The following is a 17,014-nucleotide window of genomic DNA, read 5'->3' as shown; positions in this document are numbered from 1 at the left end:
TATAATCAAAATGGAAATGCCAGACCGGCAAGTAAACGAGAAGGCGAGGTTTGAAATCAATGAAATCGTGCGGCGGCAAAAAAACTCGGTGCAAATTGAGACGACGATTTCTCCCAGTTGGATTAGATTCATTTATGTTTTTCCATTCCTCGCTGGTAACGGACGACGCGAAGCGACGAGGGATTACGGGGGATGTAACGAGATACGACGATGCCGCGACGTTTTAGCTTTGTACAAGCTTATAATCAGAATGCAAATACAGAGCCCGGGGATGTATCGACTTCCGCCTGAACAGCTAAACCGTTAAAGGCGTGCCTAATTGGCACGATCTCTCAATTATGCCAGGCCCTTTGAACGTGACCGACTCCCACTTCACGACGTGACGCGAATTTTCTATACTTCCGAGTTTCCAAGTGCAACATAATAGTCAAAAGAGTACGTAAACAATTTTTCATTTCTCGATAATACCCCTCCCAGACTCATCCTCTCGAGCCTCTTTTTACGATTTCCTATACACACGTTCTCCGTTACGGAGGATTCAATTTACTCTCAAAAGAAATATGTGCCAACTGGAAATACTACTGCCGATAAATAATGCATAAATTTGAAAGCAGCCTTGGCTTCGCTCTCGTTCTAAATCTCTCGCCTTTACGATTTTTCTTCCTCGCTGTGCCTCCTCCGTCATACGAGATTGCGTGACTACCTAGGGGAGCGTAGCACCTATATACGTCGTGATTAGCATTCCACTCGTAATTTCTACACGATATCTCCTGCGCAGATGTACCTTCAATTTGCCAAGTCCCGCCATTTGTCCCCATTACCATCGAAATCCGTAATCGTCGCATGCGTACGGCAGAAAAATCACCGGAAGCCGCGCATTACGGGACGCGTACACTTTCTTTTCCGTCCGTCTTCATCACGTGCGACTCAATCAATCAATCGTTCCAGAACGGCGTGCAACCGCATTCATTTCCGCGGAAACACGCCTTTCGAAAGGCAGTCTTACGCCACGGCACGCCACAATTTAAGCGTTTTCATCTCGTTTTGCCGCGTAATTTAGAATCTAATTAAGAATCACCTCGCGGTCGGCGGAGTTGCGTGCGCGCTCGCACGCACACACGCACGCACGCACGCACGCACGCACAGCTTTGTGCGCGCGCGCGTGTACGCGTGCGGAGCCGAACGAGAGGAGCATAAATCTCACGTGAAACGAGCATTAACTGCAAAATCGCTCTCTGCGAGTTTGTAATTATAATATGCGCGAATGAGAGGTACTCACGCTCGATACACGCTTCTACTCACTTGTTGAGTTTGGGCACCGATGGCTCAGTTCTGCAAAAAGAAAAGTACACGCGTGACGATAATGCTAATGCGACAGATCGCGCGGCTCGATCGATTAAACGATCATCTTCGCAATTCATACCTCGTATTTCGCAAGACGTATTACGATCAGGAGAGCGTAACGCGAGGCGAAAAACACGTGACAAAACGCGGTGGAAATTATGATAATGACGCATCCAATATATTTATATGCATTAATGCATAAGGAAAAGCGTAATTTCGAGCATAATGAATCTGTCAGTATGCACTACAGTTAATGGCCCCTTTAAAAATTAAACGCATCGGGTTTGCACGACAGTAATAATTTTTTATTTACCACTTTGTCCCGGGTGCGCAATATTTCGCTTGCGACATATCCTCGCAATGCGAGGACGATGGTTTGGTAATCTCGGTAATAATCGTAAATCAGCCGAATCTGGACTTTAATTGTTTATTCGCCTTTCTATACCCGTGCAATAAGTAACCGTAAATAACTCAATCTGATAATTCTTTCTAAGGATTATAACTCTCCTACGTAAATCGTAAATCGTAAATAGTCTGTAAAAGAGAGGAAAATGAAATCAAGCATGCAATCCATCCGGCGCGACTGCATTTCGCATTCGTCGCGTGAACGACGTTGCATTTTTTTTTCTCTCTCGAGGGGGGGGGGGGGGGAGGGAAACGTCGCGCCATTGGCGTGCGGAGGGAAAAGCGTCGTGTCGCGCAAGCAGATGCACGCGTCGCGAAAACGAAGGCCATGGAAAAACGAAGGTACGGCAGCCTTCGGTGGCTGCCCTCGGTGCTTAGACAACTCCCTTTGAATTCTGCATAGCTAATTTAAATAATTTCCTAGTTTGCAGGACGAGCACGGCCGGATCTGGCGTCGTATCTAGCACGTAAAAGCGCTGCCATCCCATCAGTCTGGCCGCCGCATCGGCGGCTCGCGCGACGCGTACACGAGTCTTTTACGTGGCATTTCGTCACGTTAAGTCAAATTAAAATTCCTCGCACGACGGACAACACGATGGGGAAAACATTGTTTTCGTCACACTCGATCTTCCCTTTTCCTCTACCCTCTTTCTCCATCTCGTCTCGTCTCTCTCTCTCTCTTTCTCTCTCTTTCGCGCGACTCGAAGATTTATGAGCGTAATGACATCGTTCATCAGTCGGAAGCAAAGCCTCTGAGCGAAACTTGATTAACCCATTACGTTGCGTTATATGGAGTAGCTACTTTATAATCGCGCGAGATGAAGAGAGTCGATAAGTCGAATATCATGAGAATATCATGACGGTCAGTCTCGCCGTTACGTTAAACTCCTGGAAACGTATTGCCCGTGGCATATTACTGTAATATCCTTTACAATCCGCAACATTAATGTATACAAAGTGATCTCACAATAAACGTATCATTTTAATGAAAATTTAACATAAATTTCTTTTCTTAACGAGTTATATATGACTAGAAAGTGAATTGAAAATGAAAAAAATTAAAATTCAGTTTTGCAGATAAAAGTAAAGAACAGAATCTGTTTCAGATCAATTTTTCAAAAATTACTTTAGCGAAATTTTAATATAAAATGTAGTAACTGATTTTTAATGTTGAGGATGAAAAAATTGTGTAATAATAATAATATTGCTGTAAAAAACACTTTACTCTCAAAATCATTGACATAAGTCAATAATTTGTAATTGTATTTTATAATTTTATAATATATTTATAATTATATTAATTATATATTAATTATATTAATTATAATTATAATTAATATTTATAATTGTATTATTATAATATATTTGTAATTGTATTTTATACATTTTTTTTATTTTACACATTTTAGACTCAAAATATATAATTCTCTCTATGAATTTCGCAAAAAATGTAATCTTAGATCTCTTAGTGAAGGATGCGCCGGTCTACGACAATGAATTTCTACGAGCGAAATAATTCTGGCGATCGTGCGCGATCGGCTGCGAAATAATTCATTCGGCGTTTCCGCAACGGGCGGATCGTGTGTGTTGCGGTGTGCATTGCGGCTGATATCTCGTCTTTCGTGGAGTACTGTGTGCGAACCCTGACCGTACGTGGCAGATAACGTATGGGCTTTCGTGGATTTTCCTGTTTCTGCCGACGAAGATAAGGAAGGAAACAGGAAACGATGGCGCCGAGGACGTTGCACGTGAGGTACATGCCCGATGAAAGCGAGCCATTTTATCGCGGCGCGAAGGGAAATGAGTCATTAAAACGGCGATTATTTTTCAGGTCTTGTCCTGCATCGTCATTCAACCGTTCGACGTTACATCGTTTGACAATCGCCGAAGACAAGATCGCTATCTCGCTTTTTTTAATTCCACTAATTTTACCTCCGAGGTGATAACGAATCAAATATATCTTTCCGACTTGTAGAGACGTCAGATTTTTCTATTCGTAAAAGTATTCGGTGTTTTTATTCGTCCTGGCGTAAAATTGTATGTCTCCCCCAGTGCCGTGAGTGAGAATGATAAGATACCTTTGCCATCTGTTTCCGTTCTAGGATATACCCGGCGGGACGAGCTCGTCGTTGCGCCTAGCACACCGCGGGAAACAGCGTTTCGCGATGCGTATTCCGGTGCGTGTACGCATGGAGGAACGAGCGCACAGTGCGTACAGCCACATCTGTACGCGGGCGTACATCGGACACGCGGGAATAGCCGCGGGTAAAACACAGAGAGAGAGAGAGAGAGAGAGAGAGAGAGAGAGAGAGAGAGAGAGAGAGAGAGAGTCAACCGGCGACGCGCTCGGTAAGCTACGACGAAGGTTATCTCACGGCGCGGATCTAAACGTTTTACCGTGTACGTAACTACTACCACGCTCTCGCACCGGAGTACATTGTCATTTTATGGACAGATAGGTCCGCCTCGCTGCGCGCACCCAACGACGAGCAACGACGAGCAGACGCGTACAATTTACGCGTCTAATTGCGCCGCTATCAATTTCGCTCGCCGAGTGAGACATTAAGTCGCGATTCGCTAACGAGAAGCCGTCGCGCACGCTCGTTTCCTCACGAGAGTTTTCAGCATTTTTCTCTCTCTCTCTCTCTCTCTCTCTCTCTCTCTCTCTCTCTCTCCCTCTCTTTTTTATTTGCGAGATTTCCCTGCAAATTGTCCGACGAAAGCAAGAGACTGTAATTTTGAAATAAAACGATTTAAATAATACATAGTTCTCGTACACGCTCTATCTGTCCTCTTTCATTTTCTATCTCATACACAATGTATCGAAAGACATCGCTTTTTGCTGACATTTCTATTATTTTAATAACAATTGTTGTCTTTCTAAAAATTTTATATTGTTTGTAAATTACAATTCACGGAACCATTTTGAGATATTTAAAAATTTCGTCAGATACAAATCTAATTTTGTCGAGCCATCAAAATAATTACTTAAGCCGTTTATGCATAATGATAATATTTTATAAATATTTTTATCCTTTAGCAATCAATCTTTCTACATAATTATTTTAATGGCCTAAAAAATTATTTTCAAATATGTCAAATATTTTCAATATGTATCTGATCACATTTTGAAATATTTCAGCAAAATTGTTCTTTCGATAAAGAAAATTAATTATTAATACAACCGTAAACTGTTCCACATTTGTGCTGTAATTATCGATGATTTGACTTCGAGACAGGCGCGTTCAGACTCGAACATGTTTATGACAGTCGATAGAATCTGTACGATATTTTATAGGCTCCTCAAGGCTAAACTATCTACATGCCAAAAGACTCTCGTTTTGGGTTCGCGAAAAGTCCCGTTAAAAGCGACCATGTGAATTCACGCGTCAAGGTCTCAAACGTTCAGTCACCGGAGCTGATTTCGTGGCTCTCGATCGTCGCGGTCCGATCGTCGCCGTTAGCATAACATTATACACATGACGCAACCGGCAGCGGGGGGGAAGAGACGCGGGGGGCGGACCGGTCATAAAGAGTAGACAAACGTACGTACGTACGTTGTAGGATTTAATTACATCGTTGCGGGGAAGAGTGATCGCTGGAACTAGCAGTGTCACGCCTTTTAATCCGCGGACACCTCGGTTATTACTTCCCGCGGCTTTTTAAACTTGTCACCGCCAGCCAGCCGCCAGCGGGCGTAAATAATGCGGCTTTCTCCGTTCCGCCGCATTTACCGGCTACCTCTTCAACCCGAACGCCCATTACTGCATTATTTATTAACAGTATACGCGATCTTAACTCACGCACGCCGCTCGAGATCGCCCCGTGACGCTCCGCCCTGTCACGCTTGACACTCGACTTTACATCGCAAAATTTTCCTCATTTAGAAGGAAAAACGCGAAAAAGGCAGAAAGTTACATTTTTCTTTATAAATTCCCTCATTTCACAAAAAATATCTATTTTGTAAAAGACGAAGAATTTAGATAAAGTTGTCATTGTCATTGTTGATATTAATATTCTATTATCTTTGACTATATGTAATAATTTAACAAATGATATATTTGTTAACGCACACTAATCGGTTAACGAAAAGTCAATAATAGACTTATCAATCCGCAAAGCATAAAAATTTCATTTGTAAGTTACAAATTTCATTTGTAAGTTGAGCAATATAATGGTGAAGCGATGATTATCTATGAGCGCTGATTAGATGTCGTAAGAAAATGACTGACATACTTGTACGTAACACGTGCCGTCCATTACATTTATCTGCAGCATTCTAATGTTTCGTCAACGGAGATAAAAGTCTGAAAATAATTGGATAAATATGATCGCGTCGTGCACGTGCCACGTTTTCATAATCCCACCAGGAAAGCATTAAGCGGCTAATTTCACCCGGGACGACAGACGAGAGGAGAGTGAAAACCAGCAATGATGGCTAATGAAGTTTAGAGCGGCGAAAGTGCCGTTAAATAACGCGTTCTTTTGTCGCTGTTGCACAAATTCATGCAAAAGAGCAGATCATTAATTTCCAAAAAGTAGCACGCCGCGACGTCGATTCGAATGGCATTCACGCGTAGTCATATCAACGAAATTTTTGACAGCTTCTTTGATAAATTTCTAGAAAAAGAGAATTGTCGTAAAAAAGCGAAAGGACAGACGTTTTAAAAAAAGAACGCATGTCCTTCACCTCTTTATAGAGTAAAATTTCACGAGATGTCAATTCGATAAAGTCATTTCTGGAAGTAAGTAAAGGACATATGTAACATGTAAATATATAAAATAATAACTAATAAATATAAATAATAAATAAATAGAAATAAATCATAAAAATTTTCAAATAAATGGCCAATTTATTTCTTAACATTTTTTATAACAATAATTTATTCCCTAACATTTTTTTCGGCACTCAATATTCTCCGATAAATCAAAACTCTCTTAGAAAGACCGAGTCAAACGTGAGAATAAAACTTTGTGACGATTTATAAAAATCATTTTTCATCGTGTTTCGCATCAAACGCAAAAAAAAATGTAAACTGACCATTTCATTAATAAATCCGCCATTGCGGGACTTTTCTTATTATGCGAAGGAATTGAATATATCTCGCGAGACACAGAGGCACAGAGGAAGGCACCGGGAGGAAGAACCGAGTCCAAAGGCGAGACAGTCCGTACTCCCTTTCGTTCTGCTTCACGCACTCCCGCGTGGAGAGCAAGGGCGGCAGGACGGAGCGTGGAAGACGCGGAGGAAGGACGCGAGCGCGGGGAGAGACGAGGAGAGATTCGCCGAGAGAGCACCCGACCTCCACCTTGATCGCCACGCATCGCGGAATTCGCATTCGGGGAAGAAGCGCTCCTTACCGCACCTCCCCGCCACACCGTGCTCGCCTCAGCGCTCGCTGCTGCTTTGCATTTTACACCGGCGTTGAGATTTGGTAGATTGTTAGATTCGCCGATGCACCACCATTCCGGCCCTCCTCTCACCGGACGTGCGGCGCCGTCCTCCTCCCTTAGGAACGAAGCCACGTTTACGAGTTTTTTGAACACTCGACTTATTTTTATAGTTAATTTTTTTTCCTCTTGTGTCAAATGTTCAATTTATCGCATCCTATTTTTATACAAGCTTCGACGTATTTAATTAAAATATGCAAATATTGCAAATTTTTTCGAATTATTCTTTAAAACATATTTCTTTTTTTAAGATTTGTATTCCCGCTCTTTGGATAAACATATTTTATTAAATTTGCACTTGTTTAACACTTTTTGTTGTATCACATTTAGGGTTATGGTGTTACATTCAACGAGAATTGTAAAATTAAAATATGCAAATAATAGTAATTACGACAAAATTAAATTTTTATGGAAACAATTCCTAGCCTTTCCTTAAACATTTCCTGGCAGTTAACGTCTGTGTTTCTCTGCTTCCCCTCCGGCCTTTCCTCTATTATCTTTAAAGGATGCTACGCTCTGACCCCCCGTCGCGCTCTATACTCGCGTAGGACTTTTACTACACGCACGATGCATTCGTAACTCTCGCACAACAAAAATGCATCGGCCCTGAAAGTGCGTCAAACTCGACGCACCACGGGGTACGTATGCCACGCGTGGAAAAACTCACATCCCGAGTTTCCGTCGATATGAATGCCAGAACGAAGGAAGGTGTTGCGAAGTAAAGAAACTTTTCTCTACCCTAATTACAACCTCAAATTCATAAATTATCATCTTATAAATTTTAAAAAATCCCGAGATTAGAATTTTCAATTAAATAAACAGTCTTTAAGTCAAATAACATCAATTCTAATTAACAAAATCTAATTAATGTTATAATAATTCAAAATTAGTTAATATTGATCATAAAATATATCAAATTTACGATTAGAAAGATGCGAAAAAATATTATTATGAGGCGTCTTCGATAATTGTTATTCTGTAAGACAAAACGTAATAACCAGGAGGATGCAAGAGAGTTTACTGTAAGCACGCAATCATTCCTCTCATTACCGCTCGCGCGTATATTCCATGGCAAAATTGCGACGAGAGCGATTATCTAACGTCTCGTCTAAAGAAAATCTCCAGGTGGGTAACCCACTAAACTATAAGGGAGACGGGCATGCAACCAGGACAATGGACTCCACTCTGAGTCTGTACTCTGCGGTGTGACTTGTGACTCGTGCGCGTGTAGGCAATTGCATTGTGGAGAGAAAGCTAGTCTCACCTACAGGACTATCCTTCTCTTCCTTCTCCTCCTCCTCCATCTCCTCCTTCACCTTCGCTTCTCTCTCCCACTGGTCTCTCTCTCTCTCTCTCTCTCTCTCTCTCTCTCTCTCTCTCTCTCTCCCTCTCTCTCTCTCTCTCTCGCTCACCTGGACCATTTTATTTCTGTCTCGCGTTCACCAACAACAACGTTGCTGCAACCAGGCTTGCAAATGTCGCGTCGCAAAACGAGACGAGATGGAATTAAAGGGGAGAAGAATATTAAGAACGAGTCTTTTTAGAGAGATGCCAGATGTCGGCAGGAGAAACAAAAAAGAGGAACGCGAGCAAATTTGATCGCGACACTTCCTTTCTGTTCAAGTCAAATTTATTGATAAACTTGAAATTACGAGTAAGTGAAGAAAATAACCTTACGAGTTTGCACAACTATTTATTCGTTTATTAAAAGCTTGCCAATTTTTATCAATAAATCATAGTCGAAGAAAATAATTTTCATATGATAATCACGAGTTATTTTCAAGACATATTTTCATACATCATCGTGAAAAGCATTTCTAAATATCGCTTAAATTTATTAAAACTTTAAGAATTAATTACACACGCGAACGAATACTTCTTTTTGAGATTATGTTATCTATTATGTTATCTATTATATAAACAGAAAAGGAAAGTACGAACAAAGTTACAGCTATAAGAGACTACGATGCAACTGACTAATCGCGACTGTAAGTCCATTACTGATCGTAATTCAACTTTGTTTATTCGTATCCATATATTCTCGTTTTACTTTTCTCCCTCGTAGCTGACCAAGCAAGCCGCGCGAGCACCGCGGATTATGTTTCATGTAAATAATATTGCACGAGATCAGTCATTCCTGGCGCGAGGGATTCTGTATCGAATGCAAACATCTGCATTAATCGACCAACATTTTATGGATGCAATGCAGAATGTATTAAGAACGAAAATTATCTTTGTGCGAAATTAGCGTCTCAATTTAAAATTTGCACAAAATTGAATAAAATTGTGATTCTTCTCTAAAATAAATTGAACTCTTCTCAAAAGAGTTTGGCAATTGCCAAATTGCTTAAAAGAGTAAAAATAAAATATTTCTCTGGTAATTTTTTAGTTTTCAAAAATCATCTAACAGTTCTTTATAAAAATGCTGAAGATAATGGTGATGACAGCAAAATTCTATGGCATTTATATAAAAAGAATCTAAAAATATTAATATACCTAAAATATTATTATAATATAATTCACATTTTTCTTATTCGGATAATTAATCGGGCAACTAGACAATTGCATATCCAAAACGTAAAACGTTTAAAGGGTAATCGTCCCGATAAAATATCACGACTAAAGAAAATATAATGTAGATACCGCAAACGTACTCAACAGCCTACTTGAGTTGCCGCGCTCGTAAGTACGAGTTGTCACGACGGCCGTGTTATATTCGTCGATAAAGCACACCGATAAAATCCGCGATAAACCGCGGAGTCGTTACTCGCCCACTCTTACTTCGCACTTGCGCGAAGACCAATTAGCTATCGGCTAGTGGCGGACCCCGTCCGCTTAGAAACAAGAAAATCAAAGGCAAGGCTACCGCGTGAGAGTTCCCACCGGGTACCGTACCGAATCGCGATGCATAAATACGAAGAAACGCGCCATCGTGAGCACCGCCACCAGCACGAGCCGCAAAAAGGGAGAGAGAAAGAGAGAGAGAGAAAGAGAGAGAGAGAGAGAGAGAGAGAGAGAGAGAGAGCGCATCATCCGGGGCACTATTTCTCACGCGGAAGCACCTTGAATTAGCGATACTCTCTCGTCGCACCGCCAGCACCCCCCGCTGATTCGCGCTCACTCGCAAATTCGCACCGAGACCTTCCGTCGGCAATTAGAGATTTCCATAAGCGAGAGAAAACAGGATTCCGGAGCACGCACGTAAGAATGGAAAAATCTTTTCGCTTAATTAAGGGAATGGTGCCGACTCCGCGAGCGAGCGAGCGAGAAAATCCACCGCTGGCTGGTGGATTTGCGCTCATTGCGACGACTGTAAGAGACGCTATAGATATGCGACTTTACACGACATTATTAAATTCGTACGGCGAGAGAGGGACTTGGTTACTAACTTGTACCATTTAGACAATGCAATTTACTAACGAAGATACTGATTCAATTCCATAATTAGTACTGACTGAGAAACGAGCTATGTATCTAAAAACGTAAAATTTAAAAATGCAACGTTCGACTAGAAATAAAATTAATTTCCTTATTTAGTTTAAGTATATTCTTTTCAAAAAAAAAGTTATTTCATAATATTTCTTATGAAATATTTTAAATTATGCGAGAGTAAGTTTAAGGAAATCTTCATCCTGTGAAAAGTTAATAGATCGTCATCTATTATTTGTCCAATGGAACAGCTGCTTAATTCTTTGTTTCGTTAGGTAAAAGTGTCAACAACTAAGTATTGATATTTCGCCACAACTAAAAGAAGACATGGTAAATAATGGTACCGAACAGTGTCTAAGATTCATTAGTGCAAATTGACTTTTCACTGAATGAGGCTTAAACATATAGATCCGGCAAGTCAATATTAGATTCTAGATAGTATATATATATATATATAATGTCGAGTGCATTATAGCCACGTTAAAGCAAGGCTGTTATAACAATATATACAGGACGATGTTATATGAAATCTTGAATATTTATTGTTTTATTTTACGGTTTCTCGATAAAGATCAGACAAACCGGTTAAGAATAACTTGTGCAAGATAACTTTTAATGTCAATTACACGAAAATTCGGTGGAAGTACGCGTGCAATTATACGAGAATTATCTTGCTGCAGCGCAACTGAATTTTCACAATTAAAATTAGAAACGGTCGACTACCGTTGTTTATTACGTTTCTTTGCTCTCCATGCATAGCAGGGTGTATCGAAAGTGGAGAATGCGAGTGTACGCGTGGGAGTATTTACGAGGAAGCTCAAAGCGATCCTGCGGGATTGTAAAAAAAAAAAAAAACATACCTCGCCAACTTGTCACCGCTTGCGGATTATTAGCGCGATTTGCGCACGTCTCGGACAATTTTAATTACGACCGAGATTCGTTATCTCCGTCAGAAACGGATGTTAATCCGACAGTTTATTGCGTAATCCTAGGCAAAATGTTATCCGTGTCCGCTCGTCCCTTTCCTCGCAATTTTCACGCCTCTTTTCCTATTCGTATTCCCTCGACGTAACGTGGTTTCGCTCACCCGCTGACTTCACCCGGCGAGTAATTTAATTAGTCGGAAAGATACTATTTCACATCGTTCCTGGAATCTAGCCCGCAAGCGCCAGCCTGTAATTAGTTTATTTTTTGCAAATGATCACCACAGCGTCATCGGCGTGAAGATTGTCAGATAATTCGACTCCCCAAGGACGAGGGCACTCCGGTAAATTACCCGATAACGACACAAATGCGGAAATGTAGCTAACAGATGATAATTTTTGTCGGACTGCTTTCCTCGAATCCTCTCGCCACATTTTGACATGTTCACACACGTAGGGAAAAAAAAACGCGTGTAATCATATCTTGTAACTTGATTAAAAAACGTATTGTAAAGAAAAAAATCGAAACACGTATGAAGGGAAATGTGATGCATAATTAATAATGCGGCATGTGGGCTCGCTTTAGATGACGCGTCGACGATAGCTAAACGTTTAACGATCAAAAGTCATCGATCTATAAACGTCGAAGGCTGCGTTGTCGGCTGCAACGTTCCTCCGAAGCAATCTTCTTTACGCGAGGCCATTGACATGTCCCGTTACTCTCGGTAATGATTACGTTGCCTAACAATAATTAACCGAGCCAATCGAGCGCTCATTAGTCAAAGTAAATATGCGGCCGATATTCGGACCATGATGGTTTAACGCACGTTACATTGGGCTGTTACCAGTCGAAGCGCATGCATGCGGGTAATAAACAAAGTCACAAATATGCGATGGCTCAATACCGCATGCCTGTTATGGCATATTACCAGCCGGAGAATCAAAAAGAGGCAAACGTGAAGAAGCAAGGAATGGCATAATGTCATTTAACGTAGCGGTACACAGGTTCCTCGTAACATACCGAGCGATTTTTTTCAAACGCTCTCGAACACGGATAATCACTGTACGCGACATGTACTTAGAATAGAAACGTTATAATAGGCCGAGCCTTAAATACAGGTTACGAGATACGCCTCTCAAACTCGGTATAATACAGCGAGATTTAAATCTTCTAAATGTCTAAATTCGAAATTATTCGAACTCCAATTTCAAGCTCACTATATAATTATTCGAAAAATTCGAGCGGTTCGAGTAGCGGAAGATTTTAAGAATTATCATACATATAATAAGATGGGAGACTGTGGACTACGTGTGTAAAATCTGGGATCGCGAGAATACTACCAAAAATATCTCGCGTGATCGCGAACGAGTAACCGTACATCAAGCGTGTGGGAAGGCATCATAGAGGTAGGATGCAAAGGCGAGACAGGAAAGGTGAAAGGGGAGGAAGGCACGTCGGAGCTGCATCGACGCCGAGCTGAAACGCTCGTCGTCACGGTGACCTTTTAAGGTGCCGAAGGGATACCACCTTCTCCCCTGGCAACCGCAGCGCCGGCAAAGGGTATTCCGAGACGATAAGAGGCCCATCGCGTAACAATGCCGGTAGCTGTCGTTTAGTTTGCGCTCGCTCGCGCACTGCTCGCCGGCGGCAGCTCCTCTCGGTAATGGCAGGGATTCTGTTTCCTGTCGGGGCAACAGATCGCGCATACTAAACCCCCGTCGAAGCTACCGTTAGCATCTGTAGTAACCTCGCCAGACAAACAGGCCTTTTCCTAGAGAGCTCTTTCCACCGTGGCTCGCTCTGACCCGCACACGTATATATACGCGCCGAAGCGCGTGTGACGGTGTCAGTGATGGAACCTGAGTTTTCTCTCGTGAACAAACACGTTAGTGTGTTTACGTGAGTTTTACGTTAGTACGATAGGCGCCACAGCGGCGGACTAGGCTGTATTTACAGGCAATAAGTATAGTCCTGTGACGTGTACACTTTTGATTTATCTTACAACGCGGATTTTTAGATACATTCCGATTCGTCGACCATCTGCCGATCTCCACTGAATGGCTTTTTTTTCTCCCACCTTTCGACGCGACTATACAGCTTACTTAAAAAATTTGAACTTATCACTTGATCTTAAAATTAATCGGGATATTTGGGAAAAAAATATATTGTTTTATATTGCTTGACATTTCTAAATATATTGTTAACTTTTCGAGTGATATAGTTAACATAGTGTTAAAGAAAAAGAAAGGATAAAAGTAATATTTTTGATCTGCAAATTAGTTTAAAATTGTTTTCGCTCTTGCTAAGGATTTTTCAGATATAAAAGTCTATGCTCTGCATGCACCTACTTCCTTCAGCGTACCTTATCCTTCCTCGAGCTCCACTTCCACTATCTCTGATTTCTTATTGCAAAGCTTAATTCACGAGTCTTCCGGTGCAAATTGCACTCAAGATTGCATATCGACCGTTTAACCCCGCTAATTGCGCTAAACCGAATTTTAACTGCATTAAATGCGAACGCAGGCGGAAACAGTGTCTGCTAGATAATTCACGTAGATACTTTTATCTCGGAGCTGCGTCAGAAGTACAAGGTTGTTTCAGCATGGCATTAGGTATTACGGCTTTAAGAATTAGATTATATTGACGTCGTACATGTGTATCCAAGCATGATAATCAAAACGAGCAAAACAACATATTTGCAAAGTAAAACAAGTCAAAGAAAAGAAATGATCATTTTTTTTCTAATTAATTATTTGTATAGAAAAGTTAAGTAATATCAACTTTTAAATTAATAAATTTAATTTAAAAAAATATTTCCTTTGCTTTTTTGGTCCGTTTCTGCTAAAATAAAAGATTCTATTAACAAATACTCATAAATTATATTCTTCTCTTGGTGGTTATTGTGCGTTCAGAGGTAAAAGCGACTCGTCTCGAAAAAAAGCAAGTTGCGTTTATCAAATTGCAGTCGGAAGCGTCGCGGGCGGGTAAGGTGATCAGAAAAGATCGCGGTGTTATATTCGCAGTATATCTCAGGCCCCTTCGAGCCATTGTGTCGGCGAGATTACGTGGAATCTATCGTGTGTTATACGGAACGGCTGAATAGATAGATAAATGGATGCCATATAGGAATAGCCGGAGTCTGGGACTACCAAGGGGTACACTACTGGCTCGGTTGAACAATAGAGGTCCCTCACTATAATCGGAAGTAAGTCTTGTTAGCGTAATGCGTAACTGTACATAGTGAACGGCTAATTTCACATTATATCCCATTACGTATCGACGGATTAAGGTCTCGGGATCTCGTCGTAGATCTTCCTCCGTCTTCCTTCCGTCTAGATATCCGCTAGAAAATCCACATTTACGCACTTTATTAAATCTATTACACGATTCGTTATTAACGATACTCACGTACATCGTGTGTATTTAAATATATCGTATATTTTTTTCTTACGCATTGCCAATAATATTTTCATTTGTTCTTTTGCATAAATTGAAATTCATCAATTTTTTATTATAAATAATTTATTTTTCGAATAAATTAATAGTCATGATTGTGATCATCTCCCTTTCTCTCGCTAAAATGTATCGAAAATTATTCGACTCTAATGACGTGACTTAAGCGGAAATTAGGTATAAAAATTTCTCCAAGTTGCACGTCACTTGTTATTGAGATGCTGGAACCGCGTTCAGATCGAAAATGCATCGCGTGACACTTCTCACACGGTTCTTAGCGATAAATTCTTGTAAGGCATGTGCTAACACGGTAGAAGTAATTTCACACAGAAATGTCAGAGAGAAGGTCGGAGAGCGACTTGCAATATTTATCTCGACATAAATTGCTGAACGGTTTACATGCGGGCTCGTCATAAATATCGTGATGCGTATCTTGATACGCCCGCTCGTAACCACACCGTACCACAGTGGAACACAGTAGCCGCGAAAGCAATAATAGTCGTTTGTCGTACTAGGAAGAAAAGCAACGAGACAAAACGCGCCAATCTTGAACGTGAAAGCATCAGATCTGGCACAAATTATGATTGGAAGATAACTACTACTACTCGCTGTATCTTGAATGCAGAATCTTAACGTCCAAATTTGGAGGACTTTATATCATAAATCTTTTCTGCGAGATAAATATTAAAAATAGCGCATCTTTGAAATATCTTTTTCTAAAACGATTCTGATCTAAAATTAATGCAATTCTTGCACGCACGCTTCCTTATTTCTCTTTCATGAATAAATATTTGGATAATTAAATAAAAGTGATATATGTATAGTGTATTAAAAAAAAAAAATAAACAAAAAATCGGTATTAATAAATATTCTATTTGTAAAAATTTTATATGCCTATTTCAGGGACTCTCTACGATTGTCTGATTAAATGCGTCGCGAAAAACTTGCCTGCAAGTGCATCTCGGCGCGGTCGTGCGTCTTACGGAGCAGTCCTGGCATTTAAATGTTAGCTCTACCTGTCCGATGGTATTTTGCCATAGTACGAGAGGCCGCATCACGCGCCGCTCGCCGTCGTTCTGTTCAATTTCGAAAGTTAAATGTCAATGAGCAAGCGTGCCTATACGCTTCAAGCTGCACCCGGCTGCATGTTTAAAACAATAAATCTTTTCTGGATAAATAAAAAAACAGATATTGCTATCCTCTTCGATGCGGCTTCTTTGTAGCATACGTTGGATAGTTTTGTAATAAATATCTAATGGATCATTGGACAATTCATAATCATTATGCAACGTGCATCTAATGTACCTATTTTAATGTCATGTATATTGCGTATGTAGTACGTTCCTTCGTATTATTTTCAAGATTAAATAAGAAAATTAAATAAAAAAAATAAACGATAAAATAAACAAATCATTATTGTTAATTGGAAGGAGCAAATTTCCCAGCCTTTAAACTCTAATTCCACGAGAGTTAGGTTCGAAAGTTCGAGGCACTCCGAATACCAGGTCAAGTTCATCGTACCTAAGTAGGTCCATCAAATCGTCATCCAAGCGTGACGTTGATATTATTTCTAGAAAACGTTTGTCCCGTTTTCATTAAATCGTGATACGCTTCGTGGTTCGCTTCGAGTCGATAGTCGAGGAAAACGATGGAGATTTCTTATCGCTCGCGTCCGTTTCGTTTGAGTTACGTAAACCTGGCATAGGAAAGCAATCTCTCGCCTTCGAAGAACACGTCTCGCATGTTAACGATCATGTCACACTCGATCGACGATATATCTCTCGAATCTATCATTTTTATTTTTCACTATTATATGCAATACCGATATTTGATAGAATAATATGAAATATAATACGTTAGTCAAACAAAACTTATATTACAACAATTTCTAGTAATTGTCATAAAATTATTAATATAAAAATTAAATGCATAATTAAATGAAAAGTTAAAAGCAAATATAATATAGAAAAATGTGCCTATATTAATTACCATAAAGTTATTAAGCTAT

The 17,014-nt window shown here is 40.3% G+C and overlaps 1 protein-coding gene and 1 long non-coding RNA gene across 3 annotated transcripts in view; one reads left to right on the top strand and one right to left on the bottom strand.

Annotated features, from left to right (window-relative positions):
- LOC148935784 (uncharacterized) overlaps positions 1–957 on the top strand; it is a 10,191-nt gene extending 9,234 nt beyond the window's left edge. The window contains exon 3 of the long non-coding RNA XR_016140170.1: positions 1–957. This exon is cut by the window's left edge and continues 5,277 nt beyond it. This is a non-coding gene — a long non-coding RNA (uncharacterized LOC148935784).
- Positions 1–17,014, bottom strand: part of sano (CABIT domain-containing protein serrano) — a 127,574-nt gene that overhangs the window by 63,382 nt on the left and 47,178 nt on the right. The window contains exon 3 of one of the 2 annotated variants that reach the window (XM_089080890.1): positions 1,303–1,332. The exons of the other annotated variant lie outside the window; for it this stretch is intronic. The gene's annotated coding sequence lies outside the window, so the exon portion shown is untranslated. The remainder of the gene's footprint in view (positions 1–1,302; positions 1,333–17,014) is intronic. 2 annotated transcript variants of the gene reach the window in all.

Source organism: Pogonomyrmex barbatus, unplaced genomic scaffold (assembly GCF_055798465.1).
Source record: "Pogonomyrmex barbatus isolate J1 unplaced genomic scaffold, ASM5579846v1 scaffold4, whole genome shotgun sequence".
Lineage (NCBI taxonomy): Eukaryota > Metazoa > Arthropoda > Insecta > Hymenoptera > Formicidae > Pogonomyrmex > Pogonomyrmex barbatus.
The sequence above is the reverse complement of the archived record's forward strand: the minus strand, read 5'-3'. Positions and strand labels throughout refer to the sequence as shown.